The sequence below is a fragment of the Hyla sarda genome, chromosome 5, assembly GCF_029499605.1.
Source record: "Hyla sarda isolate aHylSar1 chromosome 5, aHylSar1.hap1, whole genome shotgun sequence".
NCBI lineage: Eukaryota > Metazoa > Chordata > Amphibia > Anura > Hylidae > Hyla > Hyla sarda.
This window is the reverse complement of record NC_079193.1, coordinates 115,223,793-115,246,176: the sequence shown is the minus strand read 5'-3', so window position 1 is coordinate 115,246,176 and position 22,384 is coordinate 115,223,793. Positions and strand designations below refer to the sequence as shown.

At 43.3% G+C, this 22,384-nt stretch overlaps 1 protein-coding gene across 6 annotated transcripts in view; it reads right to left on the bottom strand.

The window, feature by feature from the left end:
* The window catches only part of CTNND2 (catenin delta 2), a 913,533-nt gene that overhangs the window by 159,173 nt on the left and 731,976 nt on the right, over positions 1-22,384 (bottom strand). The window lies entirely within an intron of this gene.

Genomic DNA, 22,384 nt, shown 5'->3' with positions numbered 1-22,384 from the left:
TGAATGGATACAGCTCATTTATGTTTCAATGGGTGGGGTGGCTGATGTGTGGGAGGTAAGAAAATTGAATTATGGGATTTGTAGGCAAAAGAAGAAAACTCAAACAGGAAATACCAGTTCACAAAAAGCTAGCCACAATATTATGGTAATCTCACAGCCATTTAGCCCCAAGACAAGCGCAGATCCTTCCTAAGCATGTCCAGTACTGTCTGCCATGTATGTTCTAAAATCACCTTATGGTGGATAACTCAACACCACACCCAGCACTTCACAATCAAAGATACTGTTATTTTAATTTGCCTCAAAATGTAAAATATGAATGCCTCCATTCATTTGTATGGCAATGCTGGAGATGCCCGAGTGTAATATGAGGCTGGTCCCTGGTGAATAGCCCTGTTTTTTTTTTACTGAAGAGAATTGTTAAAGGGGCTGTGTCATCTTGTAAAGTTACCCTCAGTCCACATGATAGGGGAAATCTAGCTGATTATTGTGGGTTCGACTTCTGTGGTCTCAAAAACACTGAACCTGACTGTTTCTATGGCTCCCATCACCTGGCAGGTTGTGTTCCCTTCTAACGAGATTGGGGTGTGTAGAATGTGTAATCTTTATGTTCTAGCTTTTGGATTCTTCCTGGGTCTATTAAATGAAGGTCCGAAAGGGCATGTTCTTCTGGGGAACACAGCACTGTCATTATATAGGTGAGATCATCAGGGTGTTGGTGTTGAGTACTAGGAATACAATGGCAATATTGATTGACATGTATATACACCTGAACTACAAGGAGTCGCCAGGTTCTAAAAAATAGCTCACTCTCTCCAAAGTGTATCACAATTATTATAGATAATCAACTCATAATGACTTATGATACCACAGTGGTGCCCATAGTGCAGTTTGGTATGAATATGATATGATATCCTGTGGAAACAAAAGAAAACAATGGTTGCAGTAGGATAATGGAGCAGTGGCTCCTTTTTATCAATGGCATGAATGCTCAGGTCCCATCAGATAACTTCTGACCTTAACAGAAAACAAAACCAAAAGACCCTATCAGCCACCTGTGGAGAAAGAAACAGATCTCTGGTTCATAAGTTATGTGATACCCTTACTCACGGTTATGGTCTTCATGGAGTTTAAAGGCTGAGCCCAGCGGAGCGTACCTGACAAGCAGGGAGCCAGTATGGTGCCCGCTCTTGCGCTCACTGCGGGGAAGCTGCCTGTTTGCAGCGGCAAGCTGCATATCCATTTCAGAACAGCGCGTCATAGGGAACCGCCCCGCACATAACGCACTGTGGGGGATGTGGTTAGAGTCAATCCTTGACTCCGGTCACTATGATTCTCATTACTGTCCGTAAAATAGATATGATTACTGTCACAGAACAAAATATTATAGTATTCGTGGCCATGATCTTAAAAGGCCGGATTGAGGGATGGCAAGTTATATTCTCAAGCTAGCATTAATACCTTGGACTTGTCTTACACATATCGATATATCAAAAAGATTATCGGGTAAAACTGAGACATGAGGGATATAACAGCTAAATTAGCCTAATTAACATATCGCCCGGCAGTTAAACCTTAGCCCTAGGGATGTAGTTCTCACTAATAGAAAGGAGGTTGCCTATCTTAGAGGAGATTTAATATGGGGTAATTGGCATCATTGCCTTCCTCTGGATCAACACAGTAGGGTTTTAGGTGGAACTCGATGGATTCTTGTCTTTTTTTCAACCTTACAAACTATGGCCGGCATTTATCATTGTAGGCGTAAGTGAGGCTTTTTCTACACTTTTTTTTTGTGTGCTGGCGATGTGTAGGAGCACCACATTTATTAAATGGTCGCGGAGCATTTGATAAATTTTGTGCAGGTACACATTTTCTGAAATTTCTTTCCCTCTCTTTCTCTGGGAGGATTACAGGTGGAGAGAGGGTGGAGTAACTGAATTAGCAGCTGATAGCAGCGGATAAATTGCAGCTGTTTGCAGACAGCTGGCCATTTGCATTCACTTCCAGGCCACTGGAAGAGAGAGGTGGATTGTGGTAAATATAAAAAACAAGTACACTAAGCGATTGTTGAGCTAGCGATTGTGTGTCTGTATACAAGAGTGTGAAGCATACAAGTGAGTAGTATAAAAGTGAGGGGACTTAAAATTAAGGGAGTGAAATATTTGATTTTTTTTTTCTGTAAAATTTAGCAATCCCCAAATCTAGTATGGCCTCCATGTTGGAAAAGGCAGTTCAGTGTGCATCTTTCACATGTATGCAATCCTTGAAAAGCAGTTTGAGGGTGCATATTGTTGTGTGAGATGTGTGCGAGTTGTTCATTTGGAAGCCCAGATACTGGATCTAGAGGAGCAACTAGCAACAATTAGACGCATTGACAACCTGGAGAGGAGTCTCCTGCTCACTGAGCAAGTACTCTCTGGGGTAGAGGTGGGGAAGGATAGTAGGACGGAGGTGCAGGACAGTCAGGCAGTTAGCTGGGTTACAGTTAGAAAACGGGGTAGAGGGAAAAGTGTCAGGGAGGCTAGTCCTGATCTGGCACACCCCAACAAGTTTGCCCGGTTGGCAGATGAGGGGGATGCCATTTCAGAGCTAGCAGTACTGCAGCAGGACCCCTCCTCTGACTACCAGGGGGGGTGGCCTGCTCCAGTAAGGAGGGAGGGAGGAGTGCAGGGCAGGCCAGACAGGTATTGGTAGTGGGGGACTCAATTATTAGGGGGACAGAAAGGGCGATCTGTCACAAAGACCAGGATCGTTGAAGAGTGTGTTGTCTTCCTGGGGCTAGAGTTCGGCACATCACGGATCGGGTTGACAGGTTGCTGGGTGGGGCTGGAGAGGACCCAGCAGTCATGGTACATATTGGCACCAATGACAAAGTAAGAGGTAGGTGGAGTGTCTTTAAAAATTATTTCAGGGACTTAGGCCGCAAGCTTAAGGCAAGGTAGTATTTTCTGAAATATTACCTGTACCACGAGCCACACCAGAGAGGCAGCGGGAGATTAGGGAGGTAAATAAGTGGCTCAGAAGTTGGTGTAGGAAGGAGGGGTTTGGGTTCGTGGAGAACAGGGCCGACTTTGCGGTCGGATACCGGCTCTACCGTAGGGACGGGCTGCACCTCAATGGGGAGGGTGCAGCTGTGCTTGGGGAGAAGATGGCTAGAAGGGTGGAGGAGTGTTTAAACTAGGGACTGGGGGGGAGGGAACCTACAACAAAGAGTGGAAAGATAGTGTAGATAGAGGGGGACTTAATAATGTACCTGGGGGTGGAGCTGAGGGAGGGGTAAGAATAGTTATTAGGGATAGGCGTGATAGGAAAAAAACACACACCATTGAATTGCATGTTGACTAATGCCAGAAGTCTGTCCAATAAAACTAACGAACTGGAGTTGAACATTTCTGAGGAGGATTATGACATAGTGGGTATAACAGAGACTTGGTTGGACAATAGCTGCAACTGGGCATTCAACATACAGGGTTATAGTCTATTCAGGAAGGATCAGACAAAATGGAAAGGGGGAGGAGTTTGTCTTTATGTAAAGTCCAGTCTGAAGGCCGCACTGCGGGAGTATATTTGGGAGGGAAACGATGTGGAGTCACATAAACAAAATAAATAAATAAACAAGGCAGCAAATCGAAAAGATGTGATAATAATGGGGGACTTTAACTATCCTAATATAAACCTGGAGACTGAGACCTGTGAATCTCATAAAGGAAACAGGTTTCTGAATATAGCTAAAGACAATTATCTGTCCCAAATGGTGCAGGGAGCAACCAGAGGGGGCGCCTTACTAGACTTAATGTTAACCAACGTATCTGAGAGAGTAATTAATGTGCAAGTAGAAGGACACCTAGGAAATAGTGATCATAATATAATATATTATAAATTGCTCTTCAATAAGGGAATCTCTCGAGGGGCCACAAAAACAATGAACTTTAGGAAGGCAAAGTTCGATCAACTCAGAGAAGCCCTTAACAATATAAAATGGGATAATGTCCTCAAAAAGAACAATACTAACACTAAATGGGAGACTGTTAAAAAATATCTTAAATTCTCACTGTAAGATGTATATACCTTATGGGAATAAAAGGGTCAGAAATAAAAGAAAACCAATTTGGATGAATAAAAATGTTAAGGGGGCAATAAATGACAAAAATGAAGCATTTAAACTACTAAAACAGGACAACAGCGAAGAAGCATTAAAAAGATACAGAGAAAAATTTTAAATATGTAAAAAACTGATAAAAGCCGCAAAAATAGAGACAGAAAGACTCATTGCCAAAAAAAGTAAAACTAACCTCAAAATGTTCTTTAATTATATAAATAGCAAAATATAAAAAGTCAAAAATGAAAGTGTTGGCCCTTTAAAAAATGATGAGGAAGAAATTATAAACGGGGTTCAGGAAAAAGCTAATATATTAAACAAATTCTTCTCCACTGTAGTCACAGAGGAAAATGAAATGCCAGGTGAAATATAGTGTGATAAGGTAAACTCCCCTTTACAGGTCACCTGTCTAACCCAGGATGAAGTACAGTCCCGCCTACAAAAAATCTAAATAGACAAATCACCTGGTCCTAATGGCATTCACCCCTCCGTGTTCTAAAGGAACTAAGTAATGTAATAGACAGACCCCTATTTTTAATATTCAGGGACTCTATAGTGACAGGGACTGTTCTCCAGGACTGGTGCATGGCAAATGTGGTGCCAATATTTAAAAAAGGGTCAAAAGGTGACCACGGGAATTCTAGACCTGTTAGTTTAACCTCCGTTGTATGTAAATTGTTTGAGGGTTTTCTAAGAGATGCTATTTTGGAATATCTTGATAAAAATAAATGTATGACTCCATATCAGCATGGCTTTATGAGGGATCGGTCCTGTCAAACTAACCTGATCAGCTTTTATGAGGAGGTGAGCTCCAGACTGGACCAGGGGCAATCGCTGGATGTCGTATATATGGATTTTTCCAAAGCATTTGATACGGTGCACCATAAAAGGTTGGTGCATAAAATGAGAGGGATTGGGCTGGGGGAGAATGTGTGCAAGTGGATAAGTAACTGGCTCAGAGGTTGGTTATTAATGGTACTTATTCTGATTGGGTGACTGTTACTAGTGGGGTACCACAGAGGTCAGTCTTGGGTCCTGTTCTATTTAATATATTTATTAATGACCTTGCAGAGGGGTTGAATAGTAAAGTAGCAATCTTTGCAGATGATACTAAACTCTGTAAAGCGATAAACACTATAGAGGACAGTGGACTGTTACAAATGGATCTGGATAGGTTGGAAGTTTGGGCTGGGAAGTGGCAAATGAGGTTCAACACTGATAAATTTAAGGTAATGCACATGGGGAAGAAAAATCCGGGCTGGGATTATGTATTAAATGGGAGAACACTTGGGATGACTGGCATGGAAAAGGACTTGGGAGTTTTAGTTAACAGTATAGCTGTAGTGACCAGTGTCTGGCAGCTGCTGCCAAGGCAAATTAAATCATGGGGTGCATCAATAGGGGCATAGATGCTCACGGCAAGGAAATAATTCTACCGCTGTACAAATCACTAGTCAGACCACACATAGAATACTGTGTACAGTACTGGGCACCAGTGTACAAGAAAGATATAGTGGAGCTGGAGAGGGTTGAAAGATGGGCAACCAGAGTAATATGGGGAATGGGAGGACTACAGTACCCAGAAAGATTATCAGAATTAGGGTTATTTAGTTTAGAAAAAAGAAGGCTTAGGGGCGACCTAATAACTATGTATAAATATATCAGGGGGCAGTACAGAGATCTCTCCCATGATCTATTCATACCCAGGACTAATATATATATATATATATATATATATATATATAGATATATATATATATCTTTAACAAGGGGGCATCCTCTACGTCTTGAGGAAAGAAGGTTTCTACACCAGCACAGACGGGGGTTCTTTACTGTAAGAGCAGTGAGACTATGGAACTCTCTGCCAGAGGAGGTGGTCATGGTGAACTCTGTAATAGAGTTCAAAAAGGGGCTGGGTGCATTTTTGGAGAGTAATAACATTGCTGGTTATGTATACTAGATTTACAGGGACAGAACGTTGATCCAGGGATTTATTCTGACTGCCATATTTGGAGTTGGGAAGGAGTTTTCACCTCTAGTATGAGCAGTGGCGTACCAAGGGGGGGACGGGGGGAGGGGGGGGCGGCCCGCCCCGGGTGCCACTCTCAAGGGGGGTGCCAGGGGCGGACTGACCCGCCGCCGCCGCCGCTGCTGAGGTCCGGGACACTCGTCCCAGATCCCTAGCTGACAGCGCTACATTCTCCTGTATACACGCACATACAGAAGAAGGCGTCCCCTCTGTGTGAGCCGCGTCTGCAGCTACACAGAGGAGACGTGACCTCTGCCCCCCACGCAGCACGCAGTACAGGCGCCGGTGACGTCACTCATCGGCGCCTGTACTGTGGAGGGGAGAAGATGCGGGCCCTGCAGCTGAGGAGATCGCTGCGTGGGACGTCAGGTGAGCATCCTTTTTTTTCCTTTGCATATACCTACAGGGAAGGGAGGGGGGTGCTCTGCATTTACCCATAGGGAAGGGGGGGGGGAGAGGGGGGGTGCGCTCTGCATTTACCTATAGGAAAGGGGGGGGTGCTCTGCATTTACCTATAGGGAAGGGGGGGAGCGGGGGAGGGGGTGCTCTGCATTTACCTATAGGGAGGGGGGGGGAGAGGGAGGGGGGTTCTCTGCATTTACCTATAGGAAAGGGGGGAGAGGGGGGGGGCTCTGCATTTACCTATAGGGAAGGGGGGAGAGGGGGGGTGCTCTGTATTTACCTATAGGGAAGGGGGGGTGCTCTGCATTTACCTATAGGGAAGGGGGGGAGAGGGAGGGGGGTGCTCTGCATTTACCTATAGGGGAGGGGGGGTGCTCTCCATTTACCTAGAGGGACGGGGGGGGGGTGCTCTGCATTTACCTATAAGGAAGGGGGGAGGGGGGGTGCTCTGCATTTACCTATAGGGAGGGGGAATGCTCTGCATTTACCTATAGGGAAGGGGGGGAGGGGGGGTGCTCTGCATTTACCTAAAGGGAAAGGGGGGAGAGGGGGGGTGCTCTCCATTTACCTATAGGGGAGAGGGGGGGTGCTGTGCATTTACCTATAGGGAAGGGGGGAGGGGGGGTGCTCTGCATATACCTATAGGGAAGGGGGGAGAGGGGGGGTGCTCTGCATTTACCTATAGGGAAGGGGGGAGGGGGGTGCTCTGCATATACCTATAGGGAAGGGGGGAGAAGGGGGGTGCTCTGCATATACCTAGGGCTGAGCGGTATGACCATATATGTGTATCACGGTATTTTTTTTAACTTTCGGCAGTTCCACGGTATATAACGGTATTCCCCCCCCCCCCCCCCAAAATCATGTGACCTGCCAGCGCTATTCTGCTCCCCCCAGCGGGGTACTACTCACATATGTCAAGCACTACCCTCCTCCTCTTTGTTGGGGGCCTCCGGCGATGGAACTCACTGTACGCCAGTGGTCTCCAACCTGCGGACCTCCAGTTGTTGCAAAACTACAACTCCCAGTATGGCTGTCCGGGCATGCTGGGAGTTGTAGTTTTGCAACAGCTGGAGGTCCGCAGGTTTGAGACCACTGCTGTACGCTGTATACCTATGCCCGGGCTGCAAAAGATACAGAAAATAAACTTAACTCACCCACGTCGGCCGCACGCTGTGGACGGGAACGCCGGACAGCCGTCAGCCTATCACCAGCCAGAGCGATGCCTCGACCCTGCCAGTGATAGGCTGAGCCCACTGTCATGTAAGAAGCCGGCTTCATACATGACAGTGGGCTCAGCCTATCACTGGCCAAGGCGGGGCATCGCTCTGGCCGGTGATAGGCTGACAGCTGTCCGGCATTCCCGTCCCCAGCGTGCGGCCGACGTGGGTGAGTTAAGTTTATTTTCTGTATCTTTTGCAGGCCGGGCATAGGTATACAGCGTACAGCAGTGGTCTCAAACCTGCGAACCTCCAGCTGTGGCAAAACTACAACTCCCAGCATGCCCGGACAGCCAACATGCTGGGAGTTGTAGTTTTGCAACAACTGGAGGTCCGCAGGTTGGAGACCACTGGCGTACAGAGAGTTACATCGCCGGCTGTCCAGGAATGCTGGGAGTTGTAGTTTTGCAACATCTGGAGGTCTGCAGGTTGGAGACCACTGTCGTACAGTATAGAGTTCCGGCGTCCGGCGGAGGAGGAGGGCAGTGCTTGACATATGTGAGTAGTACCCCGCTGGGCTGATCATTAATTGGGGGGAGCAGAACAGTGCTGGCGGGTAACATAGGATTAGTTCCCCGATGTGGGGACAGCGCTGTGCTAGGCTGATAATACATTCCCGAGGGGGAGGGGCCCAACCGATATTGCGGTATGGGGGAAAATCCATATCCTGCAGCCCAAAAAATTTGGTATTCGGTATGAACCAGCCCTAAATATACTTATGGGAAAGAGGGGGGGGGGGGGGGTAACTCTGCATATACCTATGGGAAAGAGGGGGGGGGGTTGTAGCTCTGCATATACCTATGGGAAAGAGGGGGGTGTAACTCTGCATATACCTATGGGAAAGAGGGGGTTACCTGGCTACCTACCTACCTGCCCTTTTACTGTGCAGGACAACAAGGAGGGCATTATTACAGTTTGTGGGCCTATAGATGGGAAGATTGTGTAGAGGAGGGCACTGAATATATGCAGAGTCTGACATGTTTTTCCTGCAGATGTTAAGAGATCCACATGGCGGTCTTCACCGGACAGAGAAGAAAAGGAAAGAGGACGCCGCTGATCAGAAAAGATGTAATTGTGAGTCCCAAAATGTAACTGTAATCACTTATATGGTATATACATCCTGTGTACAGCTGAGATCTACCGCCATATGGTCCTGTATATAATCACTTATATTCTATACAGATCCTTTATAGTATACTGGTCTGTGTATAGTGGTATTATTCAGTACAGTATGGCGGTATTATCCAGTTATTGTGTGGTGGTATATATTTACTCCTTGTATACCAGTATTATTGGTCATGGAATTTTACCGACGTTAAAGTGTTTCTTATATATATAAATTTTAGTTTATTGTGTGTGGAATTTGGGTGGAATAGGGGCGTGGCAGAAGATTGACGAGCTGCAGAGCCTAGCAGGGGACCTTGCCTTTTTTTGGTCCGGGGGCCCCGAGTGTTGTCAGTCCGCTCCTGGGGGGAGGGGAGGGAGGGGGTGTAATTAAGGGGGGGTGCGTGTGTTTGTGTGTGTGTGTGTGTGGGGGGTGCCAAACAAAGGGTCCGCCCCGGGTGCCAAATGCTCTAGGTACGCCCCTGAGTATGAGGGTTTTTTGCCTTCCTCTGAATCAACTCAGTAGGGACTCTTTAGGGTTATAGGTTGAACTTGATGGACTCTGGTCTTTTTCAACCTTATGAACTATGGGGGAGATTTATCAAAACCCATCCAGAGAAAAAGTTGCTGAGTTGCCCATAGCAACCAATCAGATTGCTTCTTTCATTTTGCCGAGGCCTTGTTAAAAATGAAAGAAGTGAGTTGATTGGTTGCTATGGGCAACTGGGCAACTTGGCAACTTTTCCTTATGGACAGGTTTTGATCAATCTCTCTCTATGTTACTATGTTGCATACACCAAAAAGATGAGCTAAGTCTGGGCTGGTGTAGTTTTAGAGACTTTTCAGTGACTTTGCGCCTTTTTTGCTCCTTTTAACAAAAAGGCGCAGTTCATGAAACCCTACCAGATCATGTGTATTGCCAAAAATCAGTGGATTGCAACTCAAAATCAGCGGAAATGTGTAAACCAAAAGGCGCAAATAAACCCTGCTTGCGCCTGTCAAGCGTGTGCTGTGGCAACCAGGTGGGGAGTGCCAAGACAAATGTATATTGCCTACAGTCAAGCATGGTGGTGGGAGTGTCATGGACTAGGCCTGCATGAGTGCTGCTGGCACCTGGGAGCTACAGTTCATTAAGGGAATCAAGAATGCCAACATGTAATGAAACATACTTATGCAGAGCATGATCCCTTCCCTTTGAAGACTGGGCCACAGGGCAGTATTCCAATATGAAAACATACCCAAACACACCTTAAACACAACCACTGCCTGACTAAAGACACTGAGAGTAAAGGTGATGAACGTGCCAAGCATGTCTATAGGCCTAAACCCTATTAAGTACCGGGCATCTCTAAATGGAAGTTGTGGGAGCGCAAGGTCTTAAAGGGGTACTCTGGTGGAATTTTTTTTTTAAATCAACTGGTGCCAGAAATTTAAACAGATTTGTAAATTACTTCAATTAAAAAAATCTTAATCCTTCCAGTACTTATCAGCTGCTGTATGCTACAAAGGAAGTTCTTTTCTTTTTTTACGTTCTTTTCTGTCTGACCAGAGTGCTCTCTGCTGACACTTCTGTCCATGTCAGGAACTGTCTGGAGAAGTTTGCTATGGGAATTTGCTTCAACTCAGGACAGTTCCTGACATGGACAGGGGTGGCAGCAGAGAGCACTGTGGTCAGACAGAAAAGAACAACTTCCTGTGGAGCATACAGCAGCTGATAAGTGCTGGAAGGATTAAGATTTTTTTAATAGAAGCAATTTACAAATGTGTATAACTTTCTGGAACCAGTCAATTTGAAAAAAAAAAAATTCCCACTGGAGTACCCCTTTAACCCTGTTTTTGCACTTTTGTTTTTTCCTCCTTACCTTTAAAAAATCATAACCCTTTCAATTTTGCACCTAAAAATCCATATGATGGCTTAGTTTTTGCGCCACCAATTCTTCTTTGTAATGACATCAGTCATTTTACCCAAAAATCTACGGCGAAACGGAAAAGAAAATCATTGTGAGACAACATTGAAAAAAAAAACGCCATTTTGTTACTTTTGGGGGCTTCTGTTTCTACACAGTAAATTTTTCGATATAAATAACACCTGATCTTGATTCTGTAGTTCCATACGGTTAAAATAATACCCTACTTATATCAGTTTCATTTTGTTGTACTTCTGAAAAAAATCGTAACTACATGCAGGAAAATTTATATGTTTAAAATTGTCATCTTCTGACCCCTATAACTTTTTTATTATACCGCGTATGGTCATGAGGGCTCATCTTTTGCGCCCTAATCTGAAGTTTTTAGCGGTACCCTTTTTGTATTGATCAGACTTGTTGATCACTTTTTATTCATTTTTTCATGATATAAAAAGTGACCAAAAATACACTATTTTGGACTTTGGAATTTTTTTTGCGCGTACGCCATTGACCGTGCGCTTTAATTAACAATATCTTTTATAATTCGGACATTTCAGCACGCGGCGATACCACATATGTTTATTTTTATTTAGACAGTTTTTTTTTTAAATGGGAAAAGGGGGGTGATTCAAACTTTTAATAGGGGAGGTGTTAAATGATCTATGACTTTTTTTTTTCACTTTTTTTTTTGTGGTGTTATAGCTCCCATTTCGCCGCAGCGATCATGAACAGCTCCCTGAGCTTACCGGCATAGTTTCACTTTCACTTTAGACGCAGCGTTCAACTTTGTACGCCGTGTCTAAAGGGTTAATAGCACGCGGCACCGCAATCATTGCCGCGCGCTATTAACAACGTGCCTGACCCGCTATGGGGCGGAATGAGGGCAAATTTTTTGCGCCATGATCTGTAGTTTTTATCAGTACTACTTTTGCTTAGGTTTTACTTTTTATAAAAAAAATTTGGAATAAAATGTGACAAAAAAGCAGCAAATTTGGACTTTTTGTTTTTTTTAATGTTTACACTGTTCACCTTACGTGACAATTAACAATATGTTTTAATAATTCTGACTTTTACGCACGTGGCAATACCAAATATGTGTATTAATTTTGTTTTACGCTTTTTTGGGGGATAAAATGGGAAAAACTGAAATTTTTCCTTTTTATTGGGGGGAGTGGATTTTTCCCATTTTTTCTTTTTTCTTTTACATTTTTTTACTTTTTTTTTTTTTTTACACTTTGATAATCCATAGGGGACTATTTATAGCAATCATTTGATTGCTAATACTGTTCAGTGCTATGCATAGGACATAGCACTGATCATTATTATCGGTGATCTTCTGCTCTGGTCTGCTCGATCTCAGACCAGAGCAGAATACCCCGGGAGACAGGTGAGAGGACCTCCGGCTGCCATGCTGGATGATCGGATCCCCGCGGCAGTGCTGTGGGCGATCCGATCATCCTTTTAAAGATACCATGATCTGTGTTGATCACAGCATCAGAGGGGTTAATGGCGGACATACGTGCTGGTGCGTTAAGTACCAAGGCACCATGACGTACATTTACGTCCATTGTCTTTAAGGGGTTAAACATCCACCAGCTCTGTGATGTCATTATGGAGGAGTAAAAAAGCTTATGTGGCAACCTGTAAAGCTCTGGTGAATTCCATGCCCAAAAGGTGGGGAGAAATAGTGGAAAAAAGCCGGTACAGTGGAGGCGCTGCTCAAGTGGTGAAATTACTGGGAAACTCAGGCGGTGCAGGATATCGATTTTTATTGAAAGTATTAGGACAACGCGTTTCGGCATCTGCTGATGCCTTCCTCAGGTCCACTTAACAATTCCCAAACTCCATTGGTGTTCAATGTGAGAGAGCTGAAAGATGATCCTCTCCGGTGTCTGCACCGCTGCTGGTATGCCTACCAGCAGCGGTGCAGACGCCGGACAGGATCATCTTTCAGCTATCTCACATTGAACACCAATGGAGTTTGGGAATTGTTAAGTGGACCCGAGGAAGGCATCAGCAGATGCCGAAATGCGTTGTCCTAATACTTTCAATAAAAATCGATATCCTGCACCACCTGAGTTTCCCAGTAATTTCACCTCTTGAGCAGCGCCTCCACTGTACCGGCTTTTTTCCACTATTTCTCCCCACATTGCATATTGGCTTCTTACTTAGGAGTCCGATGCTGGTGGGAGAGCTGCAGCTCATCCAATATTAGGGCTGCACAGATCCCAGTGCAGCCCATCCAAGGTCGGTATATCACTGTTGGTGTGGTGGAGGGTGCACATCAGTGAATACACTTTCTCAGGGAGCGCCCCCTGCACCTTTTTCTCTCCCCTCGTCTCCTATGCCCAAAAGGTTTAACCCCTTAAGGACCTAGGACGTATGGATACGCCCTGGCTTCCTGGTACTTAAGGATCCAGGACGTATCCATAAGCCCGTGGGAATTTCGGTCCCCGGACCGGGATTACTGCTGATATCTATCAGTAGGCACCCCGCGCAAATGCCAAGCGGGGGGGGGAGGGGGTCATCAGACCCCCCATTTCGGCGATCAATGCAAATTGCCGGTGAATTCACACAGGCGATTTACACCGATTCTAGGTCATTACGGGTCTATGGTGACCTGAAATATAAGACACCCACGATCCCCCTGAAGGGATAGGAGTGAGGTGCCACCCCTCCTATCCCTGCTATTGGTCGTCAAGGAGCGACGACCAATAGCAGATCGGGGGCGGGGGGTTAACTTTCAGTTTCTCCGTTCTTCCCACTCACAATAGGCAGGGCAGAACGGAGAAACCGACAGGGAACGGCGGCAGAAGATCCACTTACCCATCCGGAGGCTGCGGGCGCCGATGTCATGCGGCTGGCTCACTGGATCCTACGGAAGCCGGTGAGTTGCCTAGCAACATCTGGAGTTCTACAGTTTGAGACCACTATACAGTGGTCTCTAAACTGAAGCCTTCCAGATGTTGCAAAACTACAACTCCCAGCATGCCCACGCTGCAGTTTGCTGTCTGGGCATGCTGGGATTTGTAGTTTTGCAACATCTGGAGCGCCACAGTTTGGAGATCACTGTGCAGCTGTTGCAAAACTGCAAATCCCAGCATGCCCAAACAGCTGTCTCGGCATGCTGGGAGTTGTAGTTGCGTACCTCCAGCTGTTGCATAACTACATCTCCCAGCAAGCCCTTCGGCGATCAGTACATGCTGGGAGTTTTAGTTTTGCAACAGCTGGAGGAACACTGGTTGGAAAATACTGAGTTAGGTAATAGAACCTAACTGCCAGTGCGAATGTACCCTAAAAACACTACACTACACTACAATAACACAAAATAAAGGGTAAAACACAACATATACACCCTTTACACTGTCTCCCCCCCCCCCCCCAATAAAAATGAAAAACGTATTGTACGGCAGTGTTTCCAAAACGGAGCCTCCAGCTGTTGCAAAACAACAACTCCCAGCATTTCCAGACAGCCACTGACTTTCCAGGCATGCTGGGAGTTTAGGAACAGCTGGAGGCACCCTGTTTGGGAATCACTGGCGTAGAATACCCCTATGTCCACCCCAATCAATCCCTAATGTAGTCCTCAAATGCGCATGGTGCTCTCTCACTTCGGAACCCTATCATATTTCAAGGAAACAGTTTAGAGCCACATATGGGGTATTTACGTACTTGGGAGAAATTGCACTACACATTTTGGGGAGCTTTTTCTCCTTTTACCCCTTATGAAAGGGAAAAGTTGGGGGATACACCAGCCTGTTAGTGTAAAAAAAATTAAATTTTTTTAAATAACATGCTGGTGTTGCCCCATACTTTTTATTTTCACAAGAGTCCTGAAATACCCCATATGTGGGCGTAAAATGATCTGCAGGCGCACAACAAGGCTCAGGAGTGAGAGTGAACCATGTACATTTGAGGCCTAAATTGGTGATTTGCACAGGGGTGGCTGATTTTACAGCGGTTCTGACATAAACGCAAAAAAAGAAATACCCACATGTGGCACCATTTTGGAAACTACACCCCTCACGGAACGTAACAAGGGGTATAGTGAGCCTTAACACTGCATAGGTGTTTGAAGAATTTTCATTAAAGTTGGATGGGAAAATGAAAATGCTGGTGTTACCCTAAATTTTTTCATTTCCACAAGGTAAAATAGGAAAATAAAGCCCCCCAAAATTTGTAACCCCATTTCTTCTGAGTAAGAAAATACCCCATATGTGGATGTAAAGTGCTCTGCGGGTGCACTACAATGCTCAGAAGAGAAGGAGCCCCATTGGGATTTTGAAAAGCAAATTTGTCCGGAATTGAAGGCCACGTGGGTTTACAAAGCCCCCATAGTGCCAGAACAATGGAACCCCCCACATGTGACCCCATTTTGGAAACTACACCCCTCACGTAATATAATAAGGGGTGCAGTGAGCAATTACCCCCTACAGGTGTCTGACAGATTTTTGGTGGTCCGTGAAAATGAAAAATGTCATTTTTTATTTGCACAGCCCACCATTCCAAAGATCTGTCAAACGCCAGTGGAGTGTAAATACTCACTGCACCCCTTATTAAATTCTGTGAGGGGTGTAGTTTCCAAAATGGGGTCACATGTGGGGGGTCCACTGTTCTGGCACCATGGGGGGGGGGGGGGGTTGTAAACGCACATGGCCCCTGACTACCATTCCAAACAAATTCTCTTTCCAAAAGATCAATGGCGCTCCTCCTCTTCTGAGCATTGTAGTGCGCCAGCAGAGCACTTGATGTCCACACATGGGGTATTTCCATACTAAGAAGAAATGGGGTTGCAAATTTTGTGGGTCATTTTCTCCTATTACCCCTTGTAAAAATGTAAAATCATTGACACATCCAACTTTAACAAAAAGTCGTCAAACACCTGTGGGGTGTTTAGGCTTACTGTACCCCTTTTACGTTCCTTAAGAGGTGTAGTTTCCAAAATAGTAGGCCATGTTTTTTTTTCCTGTTCTGACACCACAGGGGCTTCCTAAATGCGACATGCCCCCCAAAAAACATTTCAGCTAAATTTTCTTGCCAAAAGCCAAATGTGACTCCTTCTCTTCTGAGTATTGTAGTTTTTCCCCAGTGCATTTTATGTCCTAACATGGGGTATTTCCATACTCAGTAGAGATGGGGTTCAAAATTTTGGGGGGCATTTTCTCCCATTACCCTTTGTAAAAATGCTAAATTTGGGGAAAAAACTGCACTTTAGTGACATTTTTTTCTTCTTCATTTACACATCCAACTTTAAGGAAAAGTCGTCAAACACACCTGTGGGGTGTTAAGGCTCACTGGAGAGCCTTGTTACGTGCCTTGAGGGGTGTAGTTTCCAAAATGGTATGCCATGTGGGGGTTTTCTGCTGTTCTGGCACCATAGGGGCTTCCTAAATGCGACATGCCCCCTTCCCTTCTGAGCCCTCTACTGCGCCCGCCGAACACTTGACATACACATATGAGGTATTTTCTTACTCGAGAGAAATTGGGTTACAAATTTTTGGGGACTTTTTCTCCTATTACTCCTTGTAAAAATACAAAAACTGGGTCTACAAGAACATGCGGGTGTAAAAAGTGAAGATTTTGAATTTTCTCCTTCACTTTGCTGCTATTCCTGTGAAACACCTAAAGGGTTAGCACACTTACTGAATGTCATTTTGGATACCTTGAGGGGTGCAGTTTTTATAATGGGGTCATTTGTGGGGTATTACTAATATGAAGGCCCTTCAAATCCACTTCAAAACCGAACTGGTCCCTGAAAAATTCTGATTTTTAAAATTGTGTGAAAAATTGGAAAATTGCTGCTGAACTTTGAAGCCCTCTGATGTTTTCCTACAGTAAAAACATGTCAACTTTGATTGCAGATAACACTGATCAGTGCTATTCATATGCATAGCACTATTCAGTATTTGCAATCCAAAGATTACAAAAAATAGTCCCCTGTGGGGACAAAAAAAGATAAAATGTTTTGTAAGAAAGGTACATAAACCCATCCCCAAATAAAGAATTCTCTTTTCCCATTTAAAGAGTAGCTGTCACCAAACTAAACTTTTTATATATTGTTCTCTATGTAATCATAAGACACTTTGCTATTTACTTGCTGTTAAAATTCACAACCTTTATATGTTTTTAATGTGATTAAAAAAACAGCCACTAGGTGGCTCTGTTCTGTTCCCTGCTGCAAGTCAAACAGTTAGTTTGGTCTCCTCCCAGCCTGGCAAAAGACCAATCTCAGGAAGTGCGTGCGGTGCATGGCAAGACACAGCTCTCACAGGCTTCAGTGATATTGCATTTGCTGGGGAACGCCCACATTCTCCTGATGGGAGCTCACACAATGTGAGCAAGGGGAAAGGTATGATACAGAGCTTTTTAAAACGTGGAGAAGAATTTTAAGGCAGGGGTGTTAGGAATAATTAGGGAATATAATCTGAGTTAGTTTAGAAAATATGGTTTGATGACAGATGGTCTTTAACAAAGTCAAAAATTGCTACTATTAGTCACATCACATCTCAGAATTTTTTTTTTTTTTTTTTTTTAAAGCAGTACAAGAATAGAAAAGCACACTGTATAACCATGGGTATCATTTTTAATCATATTGAATAAAGTAATCATGTTAGTTTTACCATAAAGTGTACAGCGTAAAAAAGTTGAGGTTTTCTTATCGATTTTCTCACACAAATAATATTTTTTGATTGTGCTATAAACTCTATGGTAAAATGAAAGGTGTCAATACAAAGTTTGACAGGTTGCGCTAAAAACATGCACTCATATGGGTCTATGGATTGAAAAATAAAAAAGTTATGCCTCTTGGAAGACGAGGAGGAAAAAAAACGAAAAGTCAAAAATGAAATTGTCTGTGTCCTTAACCCCTTAACGACGCAGGACGTATATTTACGTCCTGTGCCGGCTCCCGCGATATGAAGCGGGATCGCGCCGCGATCCCGCATCATATCGCGTGGGTCCCGGCGCTAATCAACGGCCGGGACCCGCGGCTAATACCACACATCGCCGATCGCGGCGATGTGCGGTATTAACCCTTTAGAAGCGGCGGTCAAAGCTGACCGTCGCTTCTAAAGTGAAACTGAAAGTATCCCGGCTGCTCAGTCGGGCTGTTCGTGACCGCCGCGGTGAAATCGCGGTGTCCCGAACAGCTGATCGGACACCGGGAGGGCTCTTACCTGCCTCCTCGGTGTCCGATCGATGAATGACTGCTCCGTGCCTGAGATCCAGGCAGGAGCAGTCAAGCGCCGATAATGCTGATCACAGGCGTGTTAATACACGCCTGTGATCAGGATGAGAGATCAGTGTGTGCAGTGTTATAGGTCCCTATGGGACCTATAACACTGCAAAAAAAAAGTAAAAAAAAAGTGTTAATAAAGGTCATTTAACCCCTTCCCTAATAAAAGTTTGAATCACCCCCCTTTTCCCATAAAAAAAATAAAACTGTAAAAAAAATAAATAAATAAACATATGTGGTATCGCCGCGTGCGTAAATGTCCGAACTATAAAAATATATCATTAATTAAGCCGTACGGTCAATGGCGTACACGCAAAAAAATTCCAAAGTCCAAAAAAGCGTATTTTGGTAACTTTTTATAACATAAAAAAATGAATAAAAAGTGATCAAAAAGTCAGATCAAAACAAAAATCATACCAATAAAAACTTCAGATCACGGCGCAAAAAATGAGTCCTCATACCGCCCCGTACGTGGAAAAATAAAAAAGTTATAGGGGTCAGAAGATGACATTTTTAAACGTATAAATTTTCCTGCATGTAGTTATGATTTTTTCCAGAAGTGCGACAAAATCAAACCTATATAAGTAGGGTATCATTTTAATCGTATGGACCTACAGAATAATGATAAGGTGTAATTTTTACCGAAATATGCACTGCGTAGAAACGGAAGCCCCCAAAAGTTACAAAATGGCGTTTTTTTTTTCGATTTTGTCACACAATGATTTTTTTTTTCCGTTTCGCCGTGCATTTTTGGGTAAAATGACTGATGTCACTGCAAAGTAGAATTGGCGACGCAAAAAATAAGCCATAATATGGATTTTTAGATGGAAAATTGAAAGGGTTATGATTTTTAAAAGGTAAGGAGGAAAAAACGAAAGTGCAAAAACGGAAAAACCCTGAGTCCTTAAGGGGTTAAAGGGTACCTGTCGTTAACAAAATCTTTTTATATAATTTAGACAATACCATTATAAGTATATTTGTAATATACATTGGTACATTTTTTAAATATTTTTGGGTAAAAAAAATGCTGTCCCGGCAGCTATTGCACGTGTGTCTCTGTGAGGAGTCCAAATACAAGTGAGGGCAGAACAAGCAGCGCTGGCTTGTCAATCAATTCTGCTTTGTGAGTCGGGAGCGTGTAATAGAGCCCAAGTGCACAGAGCCCTGCTTGTCCACCCTCACTTCCTGTATTTGATCTACTCACAGAGACTCACAGGCGCTGCATGGACAAAAATATACCATTTTTTTTAACCAATGTATATTGCAAAAATACATATAATGTTGTTTTCTACATAAAATTTTCTACATTTCACCCAAAATTCATACAACATCCGCATTTAGCAGAATAAAAAGCCCCATTCACTTCAATGGGCTTCCGCAGTGACATTCTGCAAAAATGTAAGACATGACAATTTTTACGGAAAGCTGTATGTTAGCTGCGGAACGTACCGCTGAAGTGTGAATAGGACTGTGGAATCCTATTGAACACAATAGGCTGTAAACACATGCAGAATTTCCATGCTTAAATCCATGCAGAAATACTGCCACGTGAACATAGCCTAAAAGTGCTGAAAATCTAATGTGGATAGCTCAGGGTAGCTGATCGGGACACCTGTAGCGAAATTGCAGGGTCCCGATCAGCTGGGAGGACAGCGGGAGGGCACTTGCCTGCCTCCTCGCTGTCTGATCAGCACTCCAATGCTGCAGCAAGCCATGGCAGGCTGTAGCAATGGTGTGCCAATAACACTGATCAATGCTGTTCAATGGAACAACACTGATCAGTGTATGCAATCTGGAGAATTGAATAAATGTAAATTAATCCCTTCCCTAAAAAAAGTTTAAATCACCTCTCTTTAAAATTATGTAAAGAAAAAAAATAAACATATGTAATATTGCAGCGTGTGTAAATGTCCGAACTATTAATATATAGCACAACTATTAAAATATCAATAGCATAATCATAAAAAAAAACTACCACAAGTCATAATTACATATTTTTGGTCACTTCTAGAGATGAGCGAACTTACAGTAAATTCGATTCATCACGAACTGCATAAATTAGTTCAGCTGCCAGGTGCTCCGGTGGGCTGGAAAAGGTGGATACAGTCCTAGGAGACTCTTTCCTAGGAATGTATCCACCTTTTCCAGCCCACCGGAGCACCTGAAGACTGAACTAATTTACGCAGGATAAGTCATCAACTGCCGAGCCGAGAAGTTCGTGACGAATCGAATTTACTGTAAGTTCGCTCATCCCTAGTCACTTCATATGACAGAAAAAAGTTAATAAAAAGCAAATGGTTTGTGCGATGTGGTCCATATCCCATATTTTCCTTTAAGATGCAGCATCTCAGGATGAAAAGACAACGTTGACTTTGTTCCACCCACATGAGCAGTATACCCCATGTCTTAGTATATTTAAGAGGTGTTTTTGAATATGATAAATGAATTGCCCTAAGTATTTTAGGAAGTGCCCTCTTTCTCTTTCCAGTTCTTTCTCTTCTTTTTTTCTTTTCTTCTTTCTCTCTCTTTTCCTCTCTTTCTTTCTTTTTTAGGTTTTTTGCACATTATTATTTTGTAGTGGTATTTTCAGTATTCACATAAGCATTTTGGTCACAGTTGGTAATCATTTTTTATACACTATAGTATGTATATATTCATATATATATATATATATATATATATACACTTTTTTCTCATGTATGTAAAAATAAGCACTTCACCCTTGATCACAATTTATTTATTTATAGATGTACATCTATAATCCTACTCTACATTTTTTCTTTTTCCTTTGTACATTGATGCTTTTACCACTGATTGTGATCACTTTCAGAGGCTTTTTGTATGATAATTGGTCTTACTCTATCACTCTGAGTTCATCACTGGTCTATATTCCTTTTTTCTTTTTCCTTTGTTCTCTTCTTGCTTTCTGTTTTCGTATTTTTTTTCCTTTTTTTTTTTTTCTTGGTTTCTTCTTAATCTAGTACACATTTTTTTGATAAAATTACATTTAACCAGGATTATGATATGGTGGGCATGGGTAGGGATAACATACAATGGGAGGGAATGTGATTATAAGATAATTATTGGTGATTTTCATATATTTATTTCGTATAGTTGGTGTCTACTTATTGCCCATCATGTATTGAAAAATATTTTATGTATAGTTACATATAGTTTTATTATGCACTGGAGTAGCACTAATCAATTTTTTCTCACGCAGTATTTACCCGTGGCACAATTGCACTTTACTAGTATGGTTTAAAAACTTATTGTAAATTATTAGTATGGTTTACAAACTTATTGTAAATTATTTTTATAGATGAGCCACTTACGGATATATATGTTTAATATTGATATATTTTTTACGGTAATTTATTTAACACAATTAATTTATTTAATTTATCTTATTTAATTTGTTCAATACAGTATTATCTGTTCAATATTATTGGATATGAACTGGTGGGGAATATATTTTTGTGGGTTTCTAATGTATGGTGGGCAAGAGATTAGGATTAAATCAAAGTATTGAGATATTATTGTACTTAACATGTATATATTTGTAAATTAATTATCTATTTTTCTGTATTGTTTACTGTTTGTTTAACCCCCGGCTTGTGTAATTTTGCTCTTGTATATGTATTTATACCAATTTAATAGCAATGTGGTGTGTGGACCACTCTGTTTCTAACTATACTGTGTTAGGGTGGGTTCACACTACGTTTTCTCCCATACGGGAGCGCATACGGCAGGGGGGAGCGAAAAACCTTGCGCTCCCGTATGCCTTCGTATGCGCTCCCGTATGTCATTCATTTCAATGAGCCGGCCAGAGTGAAACGTTCGGTTGGCTCATTTTTGCGCCGTATGCGCTTTTACAACCGGACCTAAAACCGTGGTTGACCACAGTTTTAGGTCCAGTTGTAAAAGCGCATACGGCGCAAAAATGAGCCGACCGGACCGAACGTTTCACTCCGGCCGGCTCATTGAAATGAATGACATACGGGAGCGCATATGAAGGCATACGGGAGCGCAAGGTTTTAGCTCCCCCCTGCTGTATGCGCTCCCGTATGGGAGAAAACGTAGTGTGAAGTTTGTAAATGAATACTATGTTATGCCACTAGAGGGCAATATGCCCCTCATGTGCAGTTTAACTGGATTTCCAGCCGCTGCCTCTACCAGTAGTGCGCATGCGCCGCCCTGGTTCCCGCTCGGCGTCCTTGTCGGCCGCGTCTCTCGCGCGATCCGAGTCACGTGACTGGTCATGTAATCGGGTTGTATAACGCGGCCTTCCGGGACGCCGGGTGGAGTATCCGATGCGGTGAACATGCACCGAAATACGTGTGTGGAATGAGGACACATACAAGGTGGGTGGCAACTTTGTTTTAATTGGTTCTA